Source organism: Vulpes lagopus, chromosome X (genome assembly GCF_018345385.1).
Source record: "Vulpes lagopus strain Blue_001 chromosome X, ASM1834538v1, whole genome shotgun sequence".
In the NCBI taxonomy this organism is placed as follows: Eukaryota; Metazoa; Chordata; class Mammalia; order Carnivora; family Canidae; genus Vulpes; species Vulpes lagopus.
In genome coordinates this window covers 87,727,755-87,744,752 of record NC_054848.1, presented here as the reverse complement: position 1 = coordinate 87,744,752, position 16,998 = coordinate 87,727,755, and the positions used below count along the sequence as shown (strand labels likewise).

Here is a 16,998-nt window from a genome sequence, read left to right as displayed (position 1 = left end):
TCCTAGGCTGCTACCATCAAATGTTGAGCTGTTCTCCCTGCTGCCTCTAACCCCTACCTAACCCCTGACTTCTTTCCTTTTGTTTAAAGCTTATGTTCCTTTCCCTCCTGAATACCCTAAAAGAAATTTCATCTGTCTTCTTGAGACCTGCATTGGCACTCCTAAGCATAATCTCACCTATGAGCTTGAGTTTTGACAATACAAAAGCTAGGAAGGTATGTCTGTGTGCAGAACTGCTTTTAGTCTTGGCAACAGGGGAGGAGGAGCCCTCTTGGGAGAGATAAGGAAAATAAAAAAGCCTGGTTATCTTCTTGAAATGGGAGGGAGAAGCAAAAATCTTTGAGCAAAACACACATAATTATCTCAAAATATGTTGCCATATATATGTCTATTTATGAATCTCTTCCCTTCATTAAATTGTGAGTGCTTTTTAATCTATTGTGGAATTTCATTTCCTAATATTTCAGTAGAGAGTGCAGATGTAACTCTCAGTGTAGTCTGGGAGAAGGTGTATTCAGAAAATATGTAGAGGGAAGTGCTGCTACCTGAGCTGAATCTCAGTGACTAGGAGTAATCCATGACTAGCCTGGTTAAAACAATATTAGTATCAGGGGACCTACATGGACAAAAGTTTAGAGATAAAACAAGACCCCACTTTTTAAGATCTACATGTAGGAAATGAGACTGAAAGTGTTGGTAAGGTCCAGATAATGAAAAGTGTTGATTGCCATGCTAAAGAGGTGTACTTTATTTTTTTCCTATTTTTTTATTAAAAATTTTTTTCATTTAAATTCAATTTACCAACATATAGTATAACACCCAGTACTCATCCCATCAAGTGCCCTCCTCAGTGCCTGTCACCCAGTTACCCCATCCCCCCACCCACCTCCCTTTCCACAATCCTTTATTTGTTTCCCAGAGTTAGGGGTCTCTCATGGTTTGTCTTCCTCTCTAATTTTTCCCCACTCAGTTTCCCTCCTTCCCCTTATAATCCCTTTCAGTATTTCTTATATTCCATATATGAATGAAACCATATGATAATTATCCTCCAATTGACTTGTTTCACTCAGCATAATACCCTCTAGTTCCATCCATGTCGAAGCAAATGGTGGGTATTCGTCCTTTCTGATAGCTGAGTAATATTCCATTGTGTGTGTGTGTGTGTGTATATATATATATATATATATATATATATATATATATATATAATATAGCATATATATAATATAGTATATATAATATAATATAATATAATATGTTTTATATACATATATATATATATCACATCTTCTTTATCCATTCATCTGTTGAAGGACATCGTGGCTCCTTCTATAGTTTGGCTATTGTGGATATGGCTGCTATAAACATTGGGGTGCAAGTGTCCTGGTGTTTCACTACATCAGTATCTTTGGGGTAAATACCCAGTAGTGCAATTGCTGTGTCATAGGGTATATCTATTTAACTTCTTGAGGAAACTCCACACTGTTTTCCAGAGTGGTTGTACCAGTTTGCATTCTCACCAACAGTGCAAGAGGGTTCCCTTTTCTCCACATCCTCTCCAACATTTGTTGTTTCCTGTCTTATTAATTTTAGCCATTCTCACTTGTGTGACGTGGTATTTCATTGTGGTTTTGATTTGTATCTCCCTGATGGCAAGTGATGTGGAGCATTTTGTTATGTGCTTGTTGGCCATGTGTAAGTCTTCTTTGGAGAAATGTCTGTTCATGTCTTCCGCTTATTTCATGACTGGATTGTTTGTTTTTTGGTTGTTGAGTTTGGTAAGTTCTTTATAGATCTTGGATACTAGCCCTTTATCTGATAGGTCATTTGCAAATAACTTTTCCCATTCTGTAGGTTGTCTTGTAGTTTTGTTGATTGTTTCCTTCACTGTGCAGAAGCTTTTTATCTTGATGAAGTCCCAATAGTTCATTTTTGCTTTTGTTTCCCTGGCCTTCAGAGATGTATCTTGCAAGAAGTTGCTGTGGCCAAGTTCAAAAAGGGTGTTGCTTGTGTTCTCCTCTAGTATTTTGATGGATTCTTGTCTCACATTTAGATCTTTCAACCATTTTGAGTTTATCTTTGTGTATGGTATAAGAGATTGGTCCAGTATCATTCTGCATGGGGCTGCCCAGTTTTCCCAACAAAAGAGGTGTACTTTATAAGAGGCAATACAGCATAGAGGTTAGGGCCCAAATTCTGGAATGACACTTGCCTGGCTTTAAATCTGCTTCTATCACTTACCAGCTATGAGGTCATGCGATAATCATTTAGCTTCTCTGTGCTTCACTTTCCTTATTGGTAAAACGGGATGACATCAATACCTATCTCATAATGCTGTGATGAGGATTAAATGAATTAATGCCATAAAATGCTTTCGGAAGCACTGGCACAGTATGAGCACATTGAATTATGAGCTATTACTATAAATCATTCTGTAGGGTTATGGGAAGGTAGTGAAAGTGTTTGAATGGACATATTTGTGTTTTGAAAAGGTCACACTGACTACAGCATGGAAAATGACATGAATCTCACTTATTAGAAGGAAATGCATCAGGAGGTTATTGCAGTTGATCAGTCAAGAGATGTTAAGGGCTAGGATTAGGGTTGTGGTAGTGAAGATGGAGTGATATGGATGGACCCCTAAGGTATTTAGAGAATGGAATCTTTATGATATTGTGTATGTGTATGAAATGGTGATTGAAGATAAATGAGTAAAAGGAATCTAGGATGACTCCTATGTTTCCATTTTTTTTTAATTTTTTAAGATTTTATTTATTTATTCATGAGCAACACAGCAGAGAGGAGAGAGAGAAAGAGTCAGAGACACAGGCAGAGGGAGAAGCAGGCTCCATGCAGGGAGCCTGACGTGGGACTCGATCCCAGGTCTCCAGGATCAGGCCCTGGGCTGAAGGTGGTGCTAAACCCCTGAGCCACCTGGGCTGCCCCCATGTTTCCATTTAAGGACACTAAAATTTGTTAAGTTATGCTACTATTTGGTACTGGAAATAGAGGAAAGGAAAGTGATGATAGGTTACATTAATGTTTTGAGTATTCATAATCCCCATGTGTATTCATGTTCTTTTTTTTTTTTTTTTTTTTAAATTTTTTTTTAAAATTTATTTATGATAGTCACAGAGAGAGAGAGAGAGAGGCAGAGACACAGGCAGAGGGAGAAGCAGGCTCCATGCACCGGGAGCCCGACGTGGGACTCGATCCCGGGTCTCCAGGATCGCGCCCTGGGCCAAAGGCAGGCGCCAAACCGCTGCGCCACCCAGGGATCCCCTATTCATGTTCTTTGAAACAGAGAAAACTATTTCAAAACTATTACATTGTCTATCAGTGTTTTTAAATCATGTATGGAAGGATTACCTGGATATTTTAAGATGATCTGCATAAGTGGAATTTATCATTGTCCTAGGGAAGATAGACTTTCTTCTTCAGCTGTTTTTTGACAAGTACTGGTTTGTTATTTGCATAGCTCAAAAATGTTATTGAGAAGAATCCTTTGGTGACTAATGTGGAACTATCAAGGTACCATGATAAAGCACTGATAAATTTGTTTTGGATCAGGAGTCTGTCAGCTTTCCAAAATAAGATGACCTTTGGAAATAACTAGTTTATAGTCTTAAACCCATATCAGTTCATTCATTCATTCACCAAATATTTATGCCTACTTTGTAATATGCATTATGCTAATATAAAAGCAGAAGCAGCAGTTCCTACTCTCATGGGCCTTACAGTTAACCATAAGTGATAGAGAGAGAGATAAATATTCTAGGCAGATGGAGGAGCATGTGCACAGGTCCTGTGGTAATAGTACAGAGTGCAAAATAGAAGAGTGTGTAAAAAGTGTCTCTAGAAGTAGTCAGATGCTACAATATTTAGGACCTTGAGGACTAAGTAAACAATTTTTATTTTTATCCCAAGATAAAGAGGAAGCCATGAAGAATTTTTAGCGGGGCAGTTGTATAATCAGATTTTCACTTGCAAAACAGAAGAAAGGCACTCTACCTATAATGTAGAAATAGAGTGGGGCCAAAGTAAATTCAAGGAGATGTATTAAAAAGCTATTTTAGGGGCCCCTGAATGGCTCAGTCTGTACAGCATGTGACTCTTGATCTTGAGGTCATGAGTTCAAGCCCCAGGCTGGGCATAGAGATTACTTAAAAAAAAAAAAAAATGTTTGTTAGTGCGCAGTAGTGATGGTTAAAAGCTGAATACAGATTTTTTTTTTTTTTTATAAAATAAGCTATTGTAATAGTCCAGGCAAATTATCATGGTGATTTGGACTAGTATGAGAGTGATAAAAGGACTGGCATGGGAGGGAGATAGATGGATATAAGTAGTTTCGAGGGATGTTTGAAAACAATTTGATTATGGATTGGACATGGGAGATGTAATGTCAGGTGTCTAGGGTGACTGGTTTCTGGCTTGTACTGTTGAATGTACACTGCTGCTAACTAGTCAGATGGAACTACTGCACCTTACAGCTACTACACCTCTGACAAGAGGACCCACTTTCAGATGGAAGATTATGATTTTGGTATTTGACATTTTGCATTGGAGGTGTTTTTGAGACTTCCAAGTGATTATCTTAAGAAAGCAATTAGATACACAAGTCTGGAGCTTAACACACTAGGTTGGATGAGAGATATATGTTTGAAAGTCATTGTCATATTGATGGTAATGGAAGGTGTGAGAGTGTTCTACCTAGGGAGAACATAGAGTCAGAAGAAATGAGGGCCTCAAAGAACTCTGATGTAGAATATTAGGATAAGTAAAGAATAAGCCTAAAATGAAATGAAAAGAGTAGCCAGAGAGATGGAAGGAAAACTGGGATGCTGTTGTCAGAAAAGCCAAGAGACTAGTGTTTCAAGGATGGTGGTAAACAGGCAAACACCACTAAAAGAAACAAAATTGGAATAAAAAATATTGATTCAGTAACATGAAGGTCTTTAGTTACTCTAGTCGGACCTGTTTTAAGAGAGTCATGAATTGGTGGTGGGATGAAGGAAAAAAAACTAGAAGAAAATGGAGTTATAAAGAGTGAGTAGGGGCATCTGGAGAAAATAGCAACTACAGATAACTCTAGAAGTTTGGCTGTGAAGAAGTTTTGGAGCAGTAGCTGGAGGCAAATATGGGGGCAAGAGAGTTTAAATCTTTTAAATTTAGGGAGAGGTAAGTATGTTTGAATGCTAATGGGATATATCTGGCTGAGACATATATCCGTACATACATCTTATGTATGTTGAAGATATTGAAGAGAAGAAAAAAATTAAATTGTAAGATTCCTAATAATCTGAGCAGGGTGAGAATCCAAAAACACAGAAGAGGTATTTTATCTTAGATAGTAGGAAATATACTTCCTTTATGATAGCAGGAGGGAAGGAGGAGAGGATATAGGGAAAATGTGGAATCAGGAAGATGAGGGAATTTCCATCCGATGTCTTAATTTTGGTTTTAAAGAGGCAAGGTCATGTACTGAGGTTGGAGGAGAGGGGATGTGAAAGAATTGAAGATATCAGAAAAATGTTTTAATTGTTCTCAATAATGAAATAAAATTGAACCGAGACAGTTAATAGTGTTCTTTTTTAAAAAAGATTTTATTTCTTAAAAAAAGATTTTATTTATTTATTCATGAGAGACACGGTGAGGGGGGGAGACACAGGCAGAGGGAGAAGCAGGTTCCATAAAAATATGGAATGCTTCACGAATTTGCGTGTCATCCTTGCGCAGGGCCCATGCTAATCTCTGTATTGTTCCAATTTTAGTATATGTGCTGCTGAAGTGAGCACAATACTGTTTTTGATAGTACTGTGGATTTATATAAAATGGAATGTTAGAAATTTATCATGGAACTAATCTGTTGTGGGACTTGTTGCATCAGCACTTACCTGTGCAGTGACAGGCACAGGGGAGCCCTGAGAGTTGGGATTTTGTTAGGAAGTATGATAAAAAAGAGGCAAGTTTAGTTTGGGGTATGGAAGCTAATCTAGATGGCATAAAGAAAGGAAACAAGGTCAAATCTGATGGAAAAAGGTCAAATTTGGAAAAAACAGTCAAGTCTTTGCAAAGCAGAAAAATTAAAAATTAAAAATTAAAGCAGCAAAGATCTAAACTGGAATGAAATGAGATTATGGGAAAAATCATTGAATTTCTCTGGTCTCTGTTTTCTCATTTATTTTTAAGCCATAGTGATTTATGGTAGAAGCCAAGTACGTGTTTTTGTGTGTAAATTTGTACACATATCTTGTTTTTTGGCAGTAAGTATCAATAGAATCAAGTGAGCCTAGGAGCTCCTGAAGAGCAGCCCACCTACTACTAAGGAATGTAGTGGAGTTGGGGGGTAGGAGGTATTAGTCATTCTAATTTTCCCCTGGAAGCTAAGGCAAAGGAAGACAAAGCCATATTCTAAAGGCATGATCCTATTACAAGTAGTGTTCCTTTCCCTGGGTATGTTTGACTTTGCTCATCCAGCAGTGATTAATTACTAATTATGGAATCAGCCATCTGCTTTATCAAGCACTTTTGCAGGAAAGACTGCACATTTTTGACAGAATTAGTACTGATTTATTGAGAGGAAACTTGAACTTCAGGGTATCCTACAAATAACCAAAATCATGTGGGGCAAACTGTCGATATCTGGAAAAGGAGAAGTTACATATGATTAGAGATATGTGAGTGCATCATCACAGTATCATTCAGAACATTGAGGGGCTTGTGGTAGTGGGAAGTGCTGTGGTTCACAAGAGCAGTTATTATGAGCAGAACCTCCAGAGGGCCATAGAGAGTCCTACAGCCCTTGGATCCTCTTGTTTACCACTGTAAGGACTTCTAAGGCCTCAGAGGGGGAAATCGAAATGATTTTTTGGTCACTGTAAAAGTTTCAACTTCAGCATTTTGTGATTATAATATTTGCAAATGGAATGGTTCAGTATATCCTCCCCTCCCATCCTCTCTGTGTGTCTCTCATGAATAAATAAATAAAATCTTAAAAAAATAAATAACATTTTAATATACAATGCTAAATACTCCTCTAATTAGGTTATAGGTTCTGCTTAAATAACAAAGTGGTTTATTTTGCTCTCACATGACTGTCTCAAGGTAGCTAATCCAGGTCTCAGGAAGAAAATGCAGCTTTATTGCATGAGGTCAAGAGCCCTGGGCTACTCCAAACTCGTTGTTCTGCCACACCTAGGATGTTTCCCTCATCTATTTGATCAAAAGTGGCTCACTACCAAAACCATATTTTTTTTTGTTAATATTTCATTTATTTATTCATGAGAGACACAGAGAGAGAGAGAGAGAGAGAGAGAGAGAGAGAGGCAGAGACACAGGTAGAGGGAGAAGCAGGCTCCATGCAGGGAGCCCGAAGTGGGACTCAATCCCAGGTCTCCAGGATCACACCCTGGGCTGAGGGGGCGCTAAACCTCTGAGCCACCCGGGCTGCCCAGGAGACCATATTCTTTTTAAAAATATTTTTAAAAAGATTTTATTTAGTTATTTGAGAGAGAGAGAGAAAGCACAGAAGCAGGGGGAGGGACAGAGGGAGGAGCAGACATCCTACTGAGCACAGAGGCTGACACGGGGCTCAGTCCCAGGACCTGAGCCAAGGTCCTTAACCAACCGAGCCACCCAGGTGCCTCTACCAAAACCATATTCTAAACAGCAAGTTAGAGAAAGGAGGAAAGGGAAGGGGAGAAAATGTCCATTCTTTTAAAAGGTATGACCCAAAGAGGTGAGTGGGGGGAATGGGGTAACTGGGTGATAGGCATTAAGGAGGGCATGTGATGTAAGGAGCACTGGATGTTATATGCAACTGATGATTCACTAAATCTACCCCTGAAGCTAATTATACACTATATTGAATTTAAATTAAAAAAAAAAAAGAAAGGTGTGACCTAGAGATTAGAGATAACACTCCATTTATATCTCTTGGGCTAGAACTTAAGCATATGTCACATGTACCTGAAAGGTGTTCAGAAATGTAGTCTTCATTTTGTGTGGCCATGTGTCCTGCTAAACCCTGGGGGCTCCATTACTACTGAAGGAGATGAATATTATGAGACAGCTAGTAATCTTAGCTGTACCACCTCCAAAATAAGATTGTACCATTTTATGTTTCTACCAGTATCCTGAGAGAAGACTCACACTTTATTAATTTTGCTTGTATTATATATAATTTATTTAACTCTAAGTTTATATAATTTGATTTTTAAAAGACTAATTTTTGAGGTTCATAGGAAAATAAAGAGGAAGGTACAGAAATTTCCCATCTATCCTCTACTCCCACATATGGATAGCCTCTCCAGTTTTCAATATCCCACACAAGAATGGTACATTTGTTAAAATTGATGAACCTACATTAACACATCCTTATCACTCAAAGTCCATAGTTTACATTAGGGTTTACTCTTGATGTTGTACATTCTATGTGTTTGACCACATGTATAATGACACGTATACACTCTTTATACTATTATATACTATACTAGTATTATATACTATACTATAATAGTATCATACAGAGTGTTTTCACTGCCTTAAATATCCTCTGTGCTCTGCCTATTCATCCCTATCTCTCACTCCAACCCCTGGGAACCACTGATCTTTTTATTGTCTTCATACTTTTGGCTTTGCAGAATGTCATATAGTTGGAGTCATATAATATGTTGCCCTTTCAGATTGGCTTCTTTAAGTGATAGGCATTTAAGGTTTCTCCATGGAAAGATATGGGTTGATAACCCATTTCTTTTTAGCACTGAATAATATTCCATTGTCTGGATGTACCATAGTTTGTTTATCTGTTTACCTACTTGAAAGACAGTTTGGGTTGCTTCCAAGTTTTGACAGTTATGAATGAAACTGTTATGAACATCCATGCTCAGATTTTTGTGTAGACCTACGTTTTTTACTTCTTTGGGTCAATACCAGCAAGCATGATTGTTGATTGGCATAGTAAGAATGTTTAGCTTTTAAAAAATCACCAAACTGTCTTCCAAAGTGGTGGTACCACTTTGTGCTCCCACCAGCAACGAATGATTGTTTCTGTTGCTCCAACATCCTCTTTATAATTTGTTGTTGTCAGTGTTCCACATTTTGGCCATTCTAATAGGTCTGTAGTGAGTAACTGTTTTTTTTTTTTTTTTTTTGACTATTCCTTCAGTAGACTTTAGGGTAAGGAACACTGTGTCTTGCTTGTTTTCATAACTGTAGCCTTGGGTGCAAAATGGATGCTCAGGAAATGTCTGTGAAATGAAGATCTGGATGGATGCCTATGACTGTATCAACAATCAAAGGACAGGTTGGAAAAATAGAGACTCTGAAGTTGTATTTTGATTAGAGGACTCTAAAGTCGCTTAGGAAATATTGTCTCACCCAGGCTCAAAAGCAACTATCAAAAACAGTGAGAAAGTGGGGTAGATAGGCAGATCTGTCACTTAGGATTATGAAATGGATTTAGAACTTTTTAAGCAGATAGGATTATAAAAACCAGTTCTTTTAAAGGAGGAAATTCATTTTTATAAAGGGCAGTAAGTCCACCAAAGAACAATAAATGGTTGCTCACATACAAGTAAAAAAAAAAAAAAACCCAGCTCTTTTTTTGGTGACTTTAGAAAAACACTTTTCTAAAAAAGATTATCTTGAGGCGGGACAGGGCAGAAGGAGAGAGAGAATCTCAAGCAGATTCCCCAATGAGCATGGAGCCAAACGCTGGGCTCGATCTCATGACCCTGAGATCACGACCTGAACCAAAACCAAGAATCAGACACCTGACTGACTGAGCCACCCAGGCACCCCTGTCATAAGCACTTTTAGAATGTAAGCTTACAAAGTTACAAAACTGGTTTAATCTTCAAGTGGTCATGGAGAGTATTATTCTGAAGCCAAAGAACTAAGGAAAATGTATTGAGAAAATAGAATGCTCTGGTGTTTTAAAAAGGAGGACATCCAGTGATCCAAAAATATGTTAGTTTCTACTTCTTTTTTAAAGATTTTATTTATTTATTCATGAGAGATACAGAGAGAAGCAGAGACATAGGCAGAGAGAGAAGCAGGCTCCCAGTGGGGAGCCCGATGCAGGACTCATCCCTGGACCCCGGGATCACGACCTGAGCAAAGGCAGATGCTCAATTACTGAGCCACCCAGACACCCCTATTAGTTTCTACTTAATGGAAAAGAGAAACATCAGTAAGAAAGAAGAAAAGAGGGAGAAAACAGAAACAAAAAAAGCAAGAAAGTGAGGGCAGGAAGGAGAGGGGCTTGAGAGAGAAGCAGCAAACAGCGAGAGCCTGAAATGTTGGAATAGCTACTCTTTATGATCTGAGTCTCAGATATTCTGAAAGCCAGAATACAAAACCTCTTGCCTAGAGAGATGCACTTACTGGAACTCTGGGAGTATGTCCAGTTGTATTGTTTGATCCCTCAGTTTTAAAGCATCCTTTTGGCATTTTGAAATCAGGACCAGAACTGGAATCTCTGATATTCCTCAATTCAGATCTTCAATTATGTTTCTAGACTAAAGGCTGAATTTTTTTATATGCCTTATAAAATAAAGTTGTTTCTGGGTGCCTGGGTGGCTCAGTGGTTGCGCGTCTGCCTTTGGCCCAGGTTGTGATCTAAGGGTTCTGGGATCAAGTTCTGCATTGGGATCCCCACAGGGAGACTGCTACTCCCTATGCCTGTGTCTCTGCCTCTCATGAATAAATAAACAAAATCTTAATAAAAAAAACTGATTTCTGATGACTTTTGCTGCAGAAGACAAATTTAGAAGGAAAAACATATCTCAGATTGCCCATAGAAAGTAAAGATGTTCTATAGTTTGGAGAAATGGTAAGTTTTTAACAATATTATTTCATTAGAAATGCAAGAAGTTGGAGATTGATTCGAAAAACAATTTGAGCAGATGGAAAGTATTTGTTTAAGTAATCACTAGTGAAACTAAACTTTGATAGTTTCTAGTTGTCCTAGAAAGAATGTTCTGCTTTGGTATGGTACCCTTTCATAAGTATAATTCTAAAATATTTTGGCCTTGTGTCCCTCAAATAACAACACCTGCTGTTACTGAACAGGTATGGCAAAAATCCAAGGAGGTGCACCTGGGTGGTGCAGCTGGTTGAGTGTCTGACTCTTGGTTTTGGCTCAGATTGTGATCTCCGTGTTGTGGGATGGAGCCCCAAGTTGGGCTCTGTGCTTAGCATGGAGCCTGCTTAAGGATTCTCTCTCCCTAGGGGTGCCTAGGTGGCTCAGTCACTTGAGTGTCTGACTCTTGGTTTCTGCTCAGGTTGTGATCTCAGGGTCCAGAGATCCAGCCAGGCCTGCCTTAGGCTCCTCACTCAGTGGGGAGTCTGCTCCCCTTCTCCCTCTGTCCATACTCCCAGCTTGCACACACACTCTCTCTGAAATAAAGTTTGTTTTTTTTTTAAAAAAAGGATTCTTTCCCTCTGCCCCTACCCTCTGTGCATGCATGCTCTGTCTCTCTTTAATATAAATAAATAAACCAGGGATCCCTGGGTGGCTCAGAGGTTTGGCGCCTGCCTTCGGCCCAGGGTGTGATCCTGGAGTCCCAGGATTGAGTCCCACATCGGGCTCCTTGTATGGAGCCTGCTTCTCCCTCTGCCTATGTCTCTGCCTCTCTCTCTCTCTATGTCTTTCATGAATGAATAAATAAATAAAATCTTTAAAAATATATGTAAATAAATAAACCTTTAAAAAAAAACAAGGAAAAGTAGGATCAGACCTTCATATAAGATGTTCTCCATTTATGTTTTCTTGAGGGAAAAAATGAGTGATTTTCTCCCAGCAGGAGCACCTGTGATCACATAGGTCCCTTTATAGCAAACTTCTCAGCAGAGTTATCTGTGCTCGTTGTCTCCATTGGCCCATCCATTCTTTCCTGAACCCACTTTAATCTGAGTTTTGCTTCAGATATTCCACCTGGTCCCTTATCAATGTCACCAATTATTTCCCATTGGCCAAATCCATTAGATCTTTTTTTTAAATTTTATTTATTCATGAAAGACACACACACACACACACAGAGAGGCAGAGACACAGGCAGAGGGAGAAGCAGGCTCCATGCAGAGAGCCCGACGTGGGACTCCATCCAGGGTCTCCGGGATCACGCCCTGGGCTGCAGGTGGCGCTAAACCGCTGCGCCACCGGCACTGCCCTATTTTATTTTATTTTTTAAAAGATTTTATTAATTTATTCATGAGAGACACACAGAGAGAGAGATAGAGCAGAGACACAGGCAGAGGGAGAAGCAGGCTCCATGCAGGGAGCCAGATGCGGGACCCGATCCTGGGTCTCCAGGATCACACCTGGGGCTGAAGGTGGTGCTAAACCACTGAGCCACCTGGGCTACTAGTTAGGCAGTTTAAACTGAACCATAGAAAGCTGAACTCTTGTCTATCATCCCCAGGGCACATTAATAATTATCCAGTTGCCCGTGAGAAAAATAGAGGCATCATCCTCTGATACTCTGCACTCAGTCTATCAGTAGATCCTATTAGCATCTCCACTTGCTATCTGCTTGATCCCTGTCACCATCAGCTTTAGCCTGCATAATTGCTTCTGCCCTTTCCCCATACATATTATGTAATAGTTATGTAATACATCGTGTTACTATACTTACAACTGTCCAGTTGCCTCCCATTTTACTAAAATAAATGAGAGATTTATTACCGTGGTCTGTAGTCTGCCTATCTTTATGGGATCTTATGACCTTTTCTCTTTCCTGTCCTGCTGGTCTTGCTATTTCTAGAACTACTAAGCTGATTCCCTCATCAGGGCATTTGAATGTGCTGTTCCTTCTACCTGGAAGATTCTTCTCTTGTGTCTTTACCTGATTTATTTCCTTACTTCTTGAGGTCCTTAATGCCACTCTTTCAGAGAGGCATTCCCTGGCTACCCCATCTAAAAAGAGCCCTTATTACTCTCTTTCATATTATCTTGCTTTATTTTTCTTTATAAAAATTATAATTAGCAATTATAATTATTTGATATGTTTATGGGCTGTCTCCCACACCAGAAAGTACTAGGAGGGCATGTTTTTTGCTTGTTCACTGTTGTATCTCTTATGCCTGGAAAAGGGCCTGGCATGTAGTAGGCTCCCAGAACTGATTGTTAAATAATGAATACATGATAGAAATATTGATATGTTTTTGTTAGCATTCTTTTCTATAATGGATGGTACTATGTATGATATAATACCATATTTTCATATATTTACAGTTTATACCTCATGGACATGAAGGAACATACTGGTAGAATAACCTTGAAGTCATATAAAACCTGCTATGGGGGATCCCTGGGTGGCTCAGCAGTTTAGCGCCTGCATTTGGCCCAGTGTGTGATCCTGGAGTCCCGGGATCAAGTCCCACATCGGGCTCCCTGCATGGAGCCTGCTTCTCCCTCTGCCTGTGTATCTGCCTCTGTGTGTGTGTGTGTCTCTCATGAATAAATAAATAAAATCTAAAAAAAAAAAAAAAAGACCTGCTGTGGTACAATTTGTATTCTGTTTTTACTTAATTGGAGGGGGTGGGGCACACTCTATTATTTACTTTTGAAGTTATTATGTGCAAAGTGAATGTTTTGAGTACACAGTGTTTGCTTGCTGACAAGTATTTGGGAGCATCTGGTAGTGGGGAGAAGGGTGTTGAACAAAAGAGATTGTTTTGCTAGTTCCAGAGAAGTGGTGCCTTTCAAGATACTGCATTGCTGTACAGCTGTGACTTCACTTGAATAGAATGTAAGGTATATTTCATAATAACAATTTGACCTGTTCTAAGAAGTAGATGAAGTGGGAGGTTTTTTTTTTTTTTAAGCGGTTGTAAAAGCCTGTTGGTGGTTTTCTGGGTGGCATTATAAACTAATAAAGCCCTGATCAGCTCAGATTAGGGACTGATTCTGAAATGTATAAACTGCTTCATGAATTAATACTGTAAATCTGGCAGTTGCTATTGTAGCTCAAAACTGAATTCACTGGCTATGTGAATGCTTTAGGAAACTTGTTAGCTGGATGATCTCAGGATGTCATGCAGGAAAGCATCTACAAAAAGAATTAGGGAATAAAATGACTACCTGTGTTTCACAAGATTTTTTTTAACATATTGCATAAGTATCAATATACAATGTTAGAGTATAATGTTGTCAAGGACACAAATACAATCATGTTATAGATAACCAGTTGTTAAAGTGGTATTTGTTGAAGAGATCCTAGCTATATTTCATTGGTCTACAGTGATTTTTATCGTTCAGCATGTACTTAACGTTTTTGTGTATTTTTGTGGGAGGTGACTTGGAGTTGACTAGTGGCAAGCATGATGTATCTGTCTGATTCAAAGGTTTTTTTTATAAAATCATCTTCAGCATTCTTTATGAATGACAAATTATTAATTCTTTCATAATTTGTTCTAATTATTTGCTAGTTATTATATAAATTAAATTTGACTCACCACCAGTCATATGCTGATTAAGTCACGTATTGATCTCAGCATGTTGTCAGAACTCAGGATCTGGCAGGTTCTAGGGGTGCTGATTATGATGCTGAGTCATGGCCATACACCAGAAGCTATGAATAGACGTTTGTGCATGTTGGATGGTCTCCTTAAAACGAGATTAGTTATTCAGGAAGCTAGTGCTTTTGAGTCACATCCTGAAACCATGCATGGATACACAGCAGATTAACTGGTGAAACAGTGATATCCCAGGGATAACTTGTATGAGAGGAAATTGAGCTTCACTGAAGTGGGATAAGTTGAAAGACAGTATCATATGTTAAAAGGAACATAGTCTTTTAAGAAATCAGGTATACACATCTTCTCTTAAGTTATATAACCTTGAGTAATTGACTTAACTTTTCTGAGCCTCAAATGACTCATTTGTAATATTGGGATAATAATATAGTAACTCTCAATGTTCGTGAGACTTGGACAGCCCCGGTGGCTCAGGGCAGCCCCTGTGGCTCAGCGGTTTAGCACCGCCTTCAGTCCAGGGCGTGATCCTGGAGACCCCGGATCGAGTCCCACATCAGGCTCCCTGCATGGAGCCTGCTTCTCCCTCTGCCTGTGTCTCTGCCTCTCTGTGTGTGTCTCTCATGAATAAATAAATTTAAAAAAATGTTTGTGAGACTCAAGTGAGCTAGTCCCTATCAAGTATCTGGCACAGAGCTTGACACTTGAAAAGAGCTTAAAAAACTCTAGTCTCTAGTATTATTATTTTCTAAATCCTGTGGCAAAGTTGGTGCTAGAGCCCAGATCTCCTAGTTAGTATGCTTTCTCACGTAAGACCCATAAATTAATTGTTTCACCCACTGATGACATTTAACTTTGCAATTCCTCTACTTTTCCATTTTTCTCTCCCTAAACTCTACTTCTCTGTTTTTCCATTTTCTCTTTCTTATTGCTTTGGCTGACTTTATACTTTAAATAATATGAATGGAAAGTATCAGATTTTTTAACATTGTTTTTTTTTTCCAGTCTAATGGCAAAAAATAACATGGCCATGCTTTATGTGTTTTTTAAGAAGTTACTTGAAGTGGCATTGTAAAACTCCATTATTTTCTTTTTTTTTTTTTAAGATTTTATTTATTCATCATAGACATAGAGAGAGGCAGAGATACAGGCAGAGGGAGAAGCAGGCTCCATGCCGGGAGCCCGACGTGGGGCTTGCTCCCAGGTCTCCAGGATCGTGCCCTGGGCCAAAGGCAGGCGCTAAACCGCTGAGCCACCCAGGGATCCCCATTCATTATTTTCTAAAAAATAATTATTTGTTTCTGCAACTTGCTCACTGCCTTTATAAACAAAACAAGAACCTGTAATCATTTTAGATACGTTGGAATTGTCTTTTTGTATTTCTTTGTCAAGGCAGAAAAGGCACTTTTTACCCCCACAAATCCGTATTATGTAAGTGACTGCATTCTTTGGCTTGCAGCATTTTTTCTGTTTCTTCTTTTACCTTGCCTTTCCATACAGATTGTACCAGCTGTGAGATATTGTGCAAGTCACATCACTTCAAGCCACAATGTTACTGATTGTAAATATGTAATACCAACCTTATACACCTGTGAATTTGTTAAAATAATTCAATAAGTTCTTTGTAAACTGTAAAAAATAAGCAAAATGCATGAAGTTATTGTTATTGAGACAAATATCAGTAAAGACAACTAATGGATCAACAAAAATTGACCTGTCTAGAGTTGATAAGTAGACAAACTCCTCCTAAGCACACAGAGCAATTTACTCTTCTTGTAGTACTTTCAGATGCATTGTCTTATTTAATCTACAGCACAAATCTGCCAGGCTGGTGTCATTACCTCCATTTTATAGATGGAAATTGAATTATAATTTGCTTCCAGGAACATTAAGTGGTTGAGGCAGGGTTGAAATCCAGGTTGATACTTACAACATTGTGTCTTTTATTATAACAAGTTTCTCAGCTATGTATCTATTTGTTTATCCAAAGATTAATTAGTCCTGTCAGCTTTTACATACCTTGCTGTAATTCTAAATTTGCTTTAGATGCTTTTAGCCCCACCCATAACCTCCCACCCCTGTCTTGTGACTTATAGAATCTCTATCCTGGCCTGCTGGCTATTTCAGGAACATCTATATATTTTTTTTCAGTGTGCTTGATTATCAGACAGGAAGGGAAGTATTAGAGATTCTAATTAATGTCTCCAAAGTGAAGAGGAGAAAAAAAAGAGGACCTGTGATAATTGCCTATGATAATTCATTTCTTGAGAAACCATATTATTGGTAAGTACCTGGAGTTTTTCCAATCATGCAAAGATTATCTCCTGCCACCTCATAGAACAAGGGGATTATGTAGCATGGCTTTGAAGAGGTGGGGAAGTGAGGTTGAAAACAGGAAATAGTTTAGGCTTGCCATTCTAAAGGAGATTCTCAGTGGGAAACTGTTTAAGCAATAGTGTTGTGTGAAACTTAGTGGGTAGAAACAGGAAGCTGCCCTCCACATTGATCTTAGCAGTGGAA

At 38.7% G+C, this 16,998-nt stretch overlaps 1 protein-coding gene and 1 non-coding gene across 10 annotated transcripts in view; one reads left to right on the top strand and one right to left on the bottom strand.

The window, feature by feature from the left end:
• Nucleotides 1–16,998, top strand: part of IL13RA2 (interleukin 13 receptor subunit alpha 2) — an 86,772-nt gene that overhangs the window by 41,180 nt on the left and 28,594 nt on the right. For 3 of the 9 annotated variants that reach the window (XM_041741377.1, XM_041741373.1, XM_041741375.1), the window contains exon 2: nucleotides 16,630–16,761. The exons of 3 other annotated variants lie outside the window; for them this stretch is intronic. The gene's annotated coding sequence lies outside the window, so the exon portion shown is untranslated. Of the gene's footprint in view, nucleotides 1–13,621; nucleotides 13,760–16,629; nucleotides 16,762–16,998 lie in introns of those variants that run through there. 3 more of the 9 variants (XM_041741372.1, XM_041741376.1, XM_041741380.1) reach the window with 3 other exon arrangements.
• Nucleotides 5,692–5,795, bottom strand: LOC121483635. The gene has a single exon (XR_005985766.1). It is a non-coding gene; the product is annotated as a U6 spliceosomal RNA (small nuclear RNA).